The sequence below is a fragment of the Neophocaena asiaeorientalis genome, unplaced genomic scaffold, assembly GCF_003031525.2.
Source record: "Neophocaena asiaeorientalis asiaeorientalis breed wild unplaced genomic scaffold, Neophocaena_asiaeorientalis_V1.1 scaffold275, whole genome shotgun sequence".
In the NCBI taxonomy this organism is placed as follows: Eukaryota; Metazoa; Chordata; class Mammalia; order Artiodactyla; family Phocoenidae; genus Neophocaena; species Neophocaena asiaeorientalis.
In genome coordinates this window covers 2,884,760-2,895,096 of record NW_020173679.1, presented here as the reverse complement: position 1 = coordinate 2,895,096, position 10,337 = coordinate 2,884,760, and the positions used below count along the sequence as shown (strand labels likewise).

At 54.1% G+C, this 10,337-nt stretch overlaps 2 protein-coding genes across 6 annotated transcripts in view; one reads left to right on the top strand and one right to left on the bottom strand.

Annotated features, from left to right (window-relative positions):
* Positions 1–10,337, top strand: part of ARHGEF10L (Rho guanine nucleotide exchange factor 10 like) — a 158,517-nt gene that overhangs the window by 14,154 nt on the left and 134,026 nt on the right. Inside the window, exon 1 of one of the 5 annotated variants that reach the window (XM_024749716.1) lies at positions 3,449–3,574. The exons of 3 other annotated variants lie outside the window; for them this stretch is intronic. The gene's annotated coding sequence lies outside the window, so the exon portion shown is untranslated. Of the gene's footprint in view, positions 1–3,448; positions 3,575–9,093; positions 9,113–10,337 lie in introns of those variants that run through there. One more of the 5 variants, XM_024749718.1, reaches the window with a different exon arrangement.
* The window catches only part of RCC2 (regulator of chromosome condensation 2), a 101,058-nt gene that overhangs the window by 86,086 nt on the left and 4,635 nt on the right, over positions 1–10,337 (bottom strand). The gene's annotated exons all lie outside the window — the stretch shown is intronic.

The following is a 10,337-nucleotide window of genomic DNA, read 5'->3' as shown; positions in this document are numbered from 1 at the left end:
TATTACTCTTGTGTGTGTGTGTGTGTGTGTGTGTGTGTGTGTGTGTGTGTCCCCTCCCCCCATGGGAGACTCTGAGGCCCTTGGGTGTCCCATCCCTCTGCATGACTCCTGTCTGGCTTTTGTGCGTCTGTGTGTGTGTGTGTGTGTGTGTGTGTGTGTGACCTCAGCAGGTCTGGCAGGGACAGTTTGGAAATCCCCCCACCCCCACCGTGGGCTTCACTTTCCCTTTGGTTCACCCAGGCCTTCAGGTCCTGCTGTCACTGTGGTTCAGCTCCCCCCTGCACTGACCTGAGGGTCCCTGGGATTAAGTGGAGTCAGGGGTGCTCTTCTCGCCTCTGCTCTGGGCCCACCTCTCCCACCCTGGACCCCTGCCCAGAGACTGGACGGGAGCGGCCTCCTGGAGGAGGGGAGTGTGGGAGGAGAGGATGCCCTGGTCAGCCGGAAGGCCAAGGCCACAGAACCCGGTCAGGCCTGGACACTCCTGGAGACAGAAAAGTGTGTCCGGGACAGGCTCTGTGAAGATGAAGACCAGCCTCCTGGGCCTCCGGGGGTGGTCTTTGAGAGGAAGGCCAGGCCTGATGTAGGGGAGTCTGGGGAGAGTTCTTTCTCCCTCTTCCACGCTGGGGTCCTGGGGCAGGGGGTCAGGAAGCTCCTTTAGCCTTGAGAGCCTGAGGACCCTGCCTTGGGCCACAGCGGGGAGGTGGTAGGGGTGGGCCGCTCTGCGCACGGACTCTGGAGCTAAGACTGCCTCAAAGGCCTTGGCCTTCCGGAGGGCTTCAGTCCGGGGAAGTCATGCTCCGCCTGCTGAAGCCCCATCTGTTCCTCCTCGGATGCTGGGGAGAGAGGAGAGGTCGTGCAGGCTTATTAGCATGCTCAGCCCTTCTCTGCAGCATCCATCCGTCCCTCTGTCTGTCCACCCAGCACTATGCCCCACAGTGTCCAGGCCTCGGGTATATAAACTAGAAAGGAGGGCACAGCCTGGAATCTCTGAGCTCCCTGTGGCTGGGTTAAAACTTCTCGGGATGGAGCTCTTCTTCTGGCTTGTGAGGCCTCAGGTTGTGCCTGCGTCTTTCTTACTTTGCTCCATCACACTTGCCTTTCCGAGTTCCCCTGCTCCTTCCTCTTCTACCAGAGAGCCGTTGCCTTAGCTGGTCCCATCCTTCCCCTCTTCGCTTCTCACTCAGGGATCTCCTCCTCTCTGGGCAGCCAGGCTGGCTCCATAATTCCTGTTCGTGATGCTCTTGGAGCCCTCACTGTGGTCGGGGTGGGTTTTTACCCCTCCCAGTGGACTATAAGCCTTCGAGAGCAGGGACCGTGTCTGTCATGATCACCAGTGCCTGACACACAGTAGGTGCTCAGTAAATGGTTGCTGGTTATGTGGATGCCCTGGAACTAATGGATCCTAAATTGTCCCGTTTCACAGGTTAGCTTTGAAGGAGTCTGGGGAGGGGGAAACTTGGTGGACTTCTTGGGACCCAGGTACCAGGTTCGTTTAAGAGGAAGGCCTACTGTTATTTAAATAAATAGTAAATTAACAGATATATCAACAGTAAATTAAAAGCTCTTTATGGAACCAGGTATGTGCCAGGTGCTGGGCTAGCTGGTGCATATATGTCATCTGCATATGTATGTATGATAATAGCTTAGATTTATGTTGCTCTTTCATGTCTGCTGTCTTTTTGTTTCTACAACCGCCCTGATAATTAGGCAGTGAAGATGGGCTCATACCCATTTTACAGATGAGGAAGATGAAGCACAGCATTGAAGTGAATGCCGAAGGTCACAGTCAGTGAAGGACTCAAGCCTGGGTCTCCCTGACCGCCCAGTCCTTGCTTTCTTCTGCGAGCTTGTCTTTAGTGTCTTTGGCTTCTCATCTGCTGTCCTTGCCCTCAAGTCCAGGAAAGACAGTCAAACTCATAAACAGCGGAGTAGGCCAAAGTTCTCTTTCCTCCCCCACTGTGCCGCCTGGGCCTCAGCTCAGCTCCTTTCTTGCCACGTGTCCCTGAAGAGTTCCTTGGTCTCTCTTTGCCTCAATGGAGGGCATTTGAGTCGCCTTCCTTTGGGGTCCTAGTCTAATGAGCTCCCAGGAGTGACCCGTCCTCGCATAGCCTGTGCCCGGCCCCAGGCAGTGGTGTGCTGGAGTCTGTACTGAAGAATGATATCTGATTGATAAATTTTAGGCATTTTGCGAGTTGGCTGTTAACCTGCAAGTTTATAGTATGTAAGCTGGCTGTAGTATATACATTTACAATTAAATAAATTACACCAAAAACAAGGGTAATAAGTACTCAGGATACAGCACTTCCTGATTATTTCACTGTTTTTCACAGTTGCCTATGTATTTGTGATTATTTATATCTTTTGTGTGTGTGTGTGTGTATATATATAGATAGATGCTTTTATATGTGTGTGTATGTGTGTGTGTATATACATATATATACACACATACAGATCTTCCTCAACTTCTGATGGGTCCTGATAAACCCATTGTTAGTTGAAAATATTGTAAGTTGAAAATACCATAAGTCGAGGGCCTTCCCTGGCGGTCCAGTAGTTAGGACCCGGCGCTTTCACTGCCAGGGCCCGGGTTCAGTCCCTGGTTGGGGAACTAGGATCCGGCAAGCCGTGAGGTGCGGCCAATAAATAAATAGATAATAAATAAAATGTTAAAAAAAGAAAATCTCATAAGTGGAAACTGCGTTTGATACACCGAAGCTACTGAACATCATAGCTTGGCCTCGCCTGCGTTGAACGTGCTCAGAACACTCCCGTTAGTCTACAGTTGGGCAAAATCACCTAACGCAAAGCCTATTTTATAATGAAGTATTGAACATCTCACGCAATTTATTGACCACTGTACTGAAAGTGAGAAACAGAATGGCTGTCTGGGTGCACAGTGGTTGTAAGCGTATCGGCTGTTTCCCCTGGTGACTGCATGGCTGGCTGGGAGCTGCGGCTTGCTGCCCTGCCCTGTATCACGGGAGTCACCAGCCCGGGAAAAGATCCAAATTCAAAATTCCAAGTACAGTTTCCACTGAATGCGTATCGCTTTTGCGCCATCATAACGTTGAAAAATTGTAAGTTGAACCTTTGTTAAGTCAGGGATGTAATGTACATACGGGTGCGCTCCTGCCCGTCTCTTCCCAAGTCCGTTCAGCGGGCTCACCTTGTAGCTCAAAGTGGCCACAGTGAGAGCATTTATACCACAGAAATTGGAAAACGATGCAGGTGTCCCAGTTCTCCCCCCTGTGGAGAACCAGCTGTTAAATATTTTACCAGCACAGCCTGGGGATCTAGCAGTGAGCTCCCTGAGCACAGCCCCTCTCTGGAGCTTGCATTCTCATGTGACAAAACTCCAGGGCTAGTTCAGGGTCATCCCAGTGAGAGTGGGAGCTGCTGGGCTGGGTCTGCTATGATGGTAGCGTTATAAGTGGCCCTCAGATGAGCTCTCCGCTCCAGAAACTGCGTTATCTTCCCATGCACCAAGAAGAGGGGACGTGGGATGAGGATAAGTTTCAGTTAATTGCGAGCCTGCTTTGCCATTGACTGAAAAACCACACTCAAGATGACTCAGGTATCTGGGAGGCAAAGTGGTTGGGGTGCCTGAGGAGAGACTGTGGACGACTCAAATAGCTCGGGGCTGGTGAAGGTGCGATGGCCGGGACTCGGGTGGCTAGAGCTGTCTGGGGGTGGCTTAGGCAACAGTGGACAGGACCGTCCATATGGATTCAGGGGCAGAGTAGAGCCAGGCCGCCGATGGGCAGGCTGTAGCTCTTGTACAGTCTGAGAGCCCTGGTTGGGAGAGGGGCATGAGCACAGTTACGTACAGCGGGAGTGTGTGCAGAGTGTAGCAGAAGAATGGATGGGGAGAGGGCAAGGGTCTGGGCGGAAGGAACGGCATGTGCAAAGGCTTGGAGGCATGAGCTGTTGGAAGTTCAGTCTGGCTCAGGTGTCAGGTGCACCAGGAGTCTGCAGAGCTGGTGGCAGAGCAGGGGAAGTCCTGAACCTTTCTCAAGTCAGAGCGCACAGCATCATCTGGGTACCAGCGAAGGGACGCTGCCAGACCTCTTCTGCCGGGGGCATGGTGCTCTGTGGATCACCCCCTCCCCTGAAAATCTTTACGTTTTCCAGGTAGTTTCTTGTTATCCTCAAGCTTGCTGCCGCCCCAGCCCTTGCATCTGTGGCTGGTGGATTCATAAAAAAATTTCCATTTTAATATCAGGCCAGAAAAATACAGAATTGGGAAGGTGGGTCTGCTGCCCTCCCTCCAGCCCAAAGATAAAAGTAACGGTTATTTAGGTTATCCAGTATTTTGATTACCTCTGCTACTTCTGCCCTTCATTTAGGCAGATAATTGGGAGCTTGTTTGTTTAAAGACGACTCATGTTACTTTAATGCCTCTGTGTGGCAGACATTTTTCATGCATCAATTCGTTTAATTCCCACACTGATCCTGCAGGTGGGTACTATTATCCCATCTTATAGATAAAGAAACTGAGTCTTAAAGAGGTTGAGTGACTTTCCCAAGGCCACAGTATAAGTGGCAGGATTCGAACCAGGTGGGCCCTGAGCTCTTTCTACAGTCCCCCTTTTGTTCTGTTTTCCCCTTTGCCCTTTGAGGAGGGGAGGAAGAGAAGATTCGACACATGTCTGGAATCTCAAAACTCTCAGCCCTTCTTCGTTGGAAGTGAATGCGTGTTTTCTCTCGCATATAGCTGGGTTCCTCACCCTGTGGTTGAGGGTCAAGGCCTAGAATAGAACTCGGTGCCCAGGTGGACCGCTAGTCCTGGTGTCTGGAAAGTGCTCATAAAACGGCTTGTGTTTATGGAGAGTGCTAACTGACAGAGTGGCAGGCGCATTTCAGGAGTTTGTTTGGTTCTCGGCAGTCCTGATGAGCGGGCTGTGTCATCAGCTCCGTTTTACAGCTCAGGTAAGTTATCTTGCCTGCCCAGAGACACGTAGCGCCGAGGGGCAAAAGCGGCACTGCTCGACCTTGTTCTGTTTGCCCAGAGCCCCAGCTCTCAACCCTGTGTCCTGGAGCCGTGCCACCCGTTCCAGGGCCTGGCCTCTCTGTGCCTCTGACAGCCCCTGGCAGCGGGTTCCACATGCCGTGGGAACTCGGGGCGGGCAATCGATCGCTTGGCCAGCAGTGCAGGTTGTGCCCATCCCTTGGTCAGAGGCTGGGGCTGAGCCAAGAGCTTTACCTTTTCCTGACCTGTCTGTTGAGAGAGAACCCCCTGCCAAGCGGCTCATCTTCCCACTGACCTGTTGGGAGGGTGGCCTTGGCCCCGGCCTCACCACCACCTCGTTGCAGGGACATCGCCAGTCCGGGGCAGTGCAGGTGGCTTGGGGTGACCCCTGTCCATGACTGCACATCGGGCCTGAGGTGAGGTGGCATTTCTGGGTCTGGAGCCCCTCCTACTTGAGAGCCTGGCCTCTGCAGGACCCCCCTCCCAGCGGCTGCCTGATTGGTATGCATTCCAGCCCTGAGCACACGAGGCGGGAACCAGCTCCCATCACTGTCCTCTTCATTGTTTGAAGTGGGCAGACTTGGAGCCAGCTTTAAAAATACGGGCTTTTTATTCAATTTCCCTAGAAAAACTGTGGTTTAAATGAAGTAGCGGAATAACCGTCTCTGGAAATCGAAGAAAAATATTCTGGAACCCTGACATTACCCAGAACCTTTGAATTTCTTTTAAAATAAGGGTTTATTTTACTTTAAATTATGCATGTATTATGTGACTATTGAAGAAAACTTGGAATATACAGGGAGAAGAAAATTAAAATCCCCCTTGTTGGGCTTCCCTGGTGGCGCAGTGGTTGAGAGTCCGCCTGCCGATGCAGGGGACACGGGTTCGTGCCCCTGGTCCGGGAAGATCCCACATGCCGCGGAGCGGCTGGGCCCGTGAGCCATGGCCACTGAGCCTGTGCGTCCGGAGCCTGTGCTCCGCAACGGGAGAGGCCACAACAGTGGGAGGCCCGTGTACCACACAAAAAAAAAAAGAATCCCCCTTGTTACGCCACCTGAAGACAACCTGTCTCAGTATTGCAGTGTATAACATTTATTCAGCGATTCATTTAATCATTCGGCAAGTACCAATTTAGGGCCCACAAAGGGCTGGGTCTGTTCTGGGCGTGAAGTGGGCACAGGTAAATGGTACCCTGCTTCCTGCTGGACCTCTTTCTTTTTCTTTTTTTTTTTTTTTTGGCTGCACCACGTGGCAGGTGGGATCTTAGTTCCCTGACCAGGGATTGAACCCGTGCTCCCTGCAGTGGAAGCACGGAGTCTTAACCACAATGGCCAGGGAAGTCCCTGCTGGGCCTCTTTCTATGCTGGACTTTGGGTAACTCACTTGGCCCCTCTGTATCTCAGTTTTCTCATCTGCAAAAAGGGCATAATACAAGTACACTGCTCAGGACAGTGCCTGGCCCACTGTCCTGGCAGAATTGGTGGTTCTTACCACAGTGACCAGGCCAATTGTAAGTAGCCTTGCCCTTGTGGATCTTATGTGATGGTGGAGGAGACAAAAGCCAGACAAACGAGTAAAAGTAACCACATGTCATGGAATTAGTCCTGCCAAGGAGACCACCTAATGTGATAGGATGGGAATAGCAGGGGCTGGGGGGAGGCTGTTGGGAGAGGAGGGGGTGTATGTGGGGGTTAGTGGTGCAGAATTTGTCAGCTGGAGGTGGTGAGGAGGGCCCCTCTGAGGAGAGGCATTTAAGCTGAGTCCCAAATGACGAGGGAGAACCCCCCTCCCCCTCCCCGTGCAAAGAGCAGACGGAAACGTGTTCCAGGCAGGTGCACAGCACATGCAAAGGCCCTGAGGTCAGAATGATCTTGGCTGGTTTGAACAGGAGAAAGCCCAGGGCTTGCAGCAGCCAAGGCGGGGAGGACGGTATAAGGAGATGCTGTGGAGGGCCGTGTGGATCAAGGCAAGCAGTTAGGATGGCTAATCCAGGCGAGCAGGAAGCCATCCGCAGTTTCTTTTTAGTTTCCTGTAAATACCTTTATTCATGAAATACAATCCCAAGATTCCAGCTATAAATAGCTCTGGAAAGAAATTTATGTTCTTTTTAGAGAATTCATTCAGAAATAACTGAGTGCCTATGACGGGGAAGCACTGGAGTGGACGCTGGAGGGTGAGGGATGGACTCATGGATGAGAAAGGCGAGGCCGCGCCAGCAGGTGACCGGGGACTGTGTGCCTGCATGCCGTCCCGCTGACCCCTCCCGCAGCCTGCTGGAGCCTGTGGGCCCCGACTCACCTCAGGAAGGGACCCTCTGGCTGCAGGAGGAGAACCGGCTGTGGGCACCCGGGTGGACTTGGGCCCGGAGGAAAGGCTCGGGGATGAGAGGTGGCCATGGAGCTGGAGAGAAGACTTAGTGAAAGAATCGGCTGGAATTGCTGGTGGATTAGTCACAGGGGCTGAGGGAAAGAGAGGAATGAAGAGGAGCCAAGACTTCTAGAATCTTCTTTTGAGTGTCTGGGTGGGTGGTGGTGTCATTACAAACAGGTGGTTCAGAGGGGGTTGAGAGCATGTTTTTGGAGAATCCAGGGATCCAGTTGGGGACAGGTTCACATTGAGAGGCTGGCTTAGAAGTCCACGGGAGAGGTGGGGGCCCCTTGGCTGGGTGTCATTAGCATATAGGTGGCGCAGGTGGGACCACCCAGAGGCCAGGTGGAGGAGGAGGATCCAGGAGAGGAGGCCGAGGAGGGGCATCCAGGGTGCTAGGAGGAGAAGGGAGGGAGAGTGGGGTCTCTGGGAAGCCACCACGCCACGCCACGCCACGCCACACCATGCCACGCCATGCCACACCCCACCATGCCATGCCACACTATGCTATGCCAAACCATGCCACACCACACCCCCACCATGCCACGCCACGCCACACCACACCACGCCATGCCATGCCACACCCACCCACCATGCCACACCACGCCATGCCACATGCCCCACCATGCCATGCCACGCCACACCACGCCACACCACGCCACACCATGCCATGCCCCACCATGCCATGCCATGCCACACCACGCCACGCCACGCCACGCTACACCATGCCACGCCACACCGTGCCATGCCGCACCACGCCACACCATGCCATGCCATGCCACGCCACGGGGCCTGTTGCAGAAGAGAGCTGGTGGGCCACAGGGCTGCAGGCCGTTGAGAGTGGAAGTAAGACCAGACAGAAACACAGAGGCAGTTTGGGCCTTTATAAGGGCACTTTTGGAGGAGGGATGGGGCTGGAATCTGCAGTGGGAGTGGCTGGGACGGGAGGGGAGCAAGGAGAGACAGTGTGTGCGGACAGCGCTGAGATGTTGGCCAGGCAAAGGGGGGTTGGAAAAAGATGTATCGGGTGGAGGGGAAGTGGGGAGACCCAGGAGAGTGGTTTGTGTGGGTGGCCAGGACTGCTCCGAGAGGGGACAAGACAGAGGGGGCAGCTACGGGAGCTGGATCTTTAGGCAAATGAAAGAGAGTGGTACCCGGTGTGATGATGTGGGAGTCGCGATGGGGGGGTAAGGCATTGGCCCTTGATGGAGCCAGGATGCTCTTAGGAAATGGGAGAAGACGGGATAGATTTGGATTATACATGAGGAGAAGTTGGGGACAGTCCCATCTGATGGCCTCATATTTCTCAATGAAACCTGGACCAGAGGATGGTGAAGTAAGGGCCCCCCAAGACTGCTCCCCCCAGGAGAGGTCATTCTGCCGCCACTAAAGGAACAGGCAGAGATGGCTGGGTCCCCTCAATGACGGAAGCAGCCTCAGCCCGCCTTTGTATAGACAGAAAGGATCAGAGAGGTCAGTGGTTGGTCTGAGATGGCACAGAGGGGCTGAGCCCTCATTCCCGACTCAGTCGGGCTCACGTTCTCCGGGGCACTGGGCTGCTGGGGCGTGGGTCCCGTGCCAGCAGATGGGGGCACTCTCCAAGCCAGTTGGGAGGGTGGTGTCAAGGACACTCGGACCCTGCAGCAGGAGCTCAGCGCCCCGTGTCACGCCCGTCTCCCGCTTTTCTTCCCCAGAGGTCAAGTGCAAGGACCTCACCTCTTCATGCCAGGCACTGAACTGAGCACTCCGGGAGGATTAGCCCACTGAGTCCTCACGGTAAGTGAGGTGCGGGTGCTGTTATTGTCCTCCCTCTACAGCGGGGAGAAGGGTCCTGAGAGGTGAAATACCACCCAACAAGCCTGTGCCAGCCACAAAAGGGGGGCGAGGGTCCGCAGCCAGTGAGTCCGGCTGCTTCTCCCTCGTATGCCCGTTTTGCAGAGGAGGACGCCACAGCTCGTGGATTCGTTAATCTGTTCTCAGTTGCTCGTCCTCGCATTCCTCTCCTCCCAGCATATATTTACTGGACACCCCCTGGGAGCTGGGTACTGGGCTAGGAGCTAGAGATGAGTGAAGTATGGTGACCACCTATCTGGGGTTGGGGGAGCAGGCAGGTAACCGATGGAGGGAGGGGAGAGTGCCTGACCCAGGCATAGGGGCTCACCGGAGCTTCCCAGGGAGTGCTGGAGGAAGCAGCCTAGAGGCAGAGTTGGTTCTGGGAGAGGGAAGCGTGCCAGGTGTGTACAGAGGCTGGAGGTGAGTGCAAAGTAGGACCCTGCAAGGTCAGGAGGGGTGCGGTCAGGAACGCTACTTGAGAACTCTGTCCGTCTCACTAGGAGCTTGCACTTTATCTTGACCACGGGAGCCATTCAGTTGTTTCTAGCTGGGGGCGGGGGGGGGGGCATGATCAGCGTGGTCAGAACTTTTTGTCCTGGTGGGGGCTGAGTTGGAAGGGACAGGAGACATCAGGGAGACATTTAGAGGCTGTTACAGGCCCTCTGATTCCTAGGTTGTTCTGTGAACTCTTGCTGCTTTCTTCGTGCTTCCCAAACTCTGCTCACATCTCTTGTCTAAAAAGGTTCCCAAGACTCAGAGAGGTTAAGCAACTTGCCTGAGGTCACACAGCATAACATGGCATCCAGGCTTCTGCTGGTTTCTTGAGTGAAACAACCAGGGTCTCAAAGGTGGAAGCAGGTAGCAAGTAACCTCTGCGAGGGGCTCACAGGAGGCTCCAGTGGACCGTCACCGCCTGCAGGTCCTCCTATGCCTTTAAATGTTGTCCTTTTGCCGGTCTCAGAGGCTGGGTGGGACTTCTGGGAGGGAGGAGCTGGGCTGCTGCTGGGAACTGCCTTCCCAGGAGCTGGGGCCCCATGTTTAAGCAGTTTCCTGGGGAACTGGCTTCCTCCCCAGTGAGTGAGGAGAAAATTCTCTGGGGCTGGGCCAGGTCATGGGAGGCCAGCAAGGGTGGTGGTCTCCTCTGGGGAGGATGGCTGTATTTTACCGA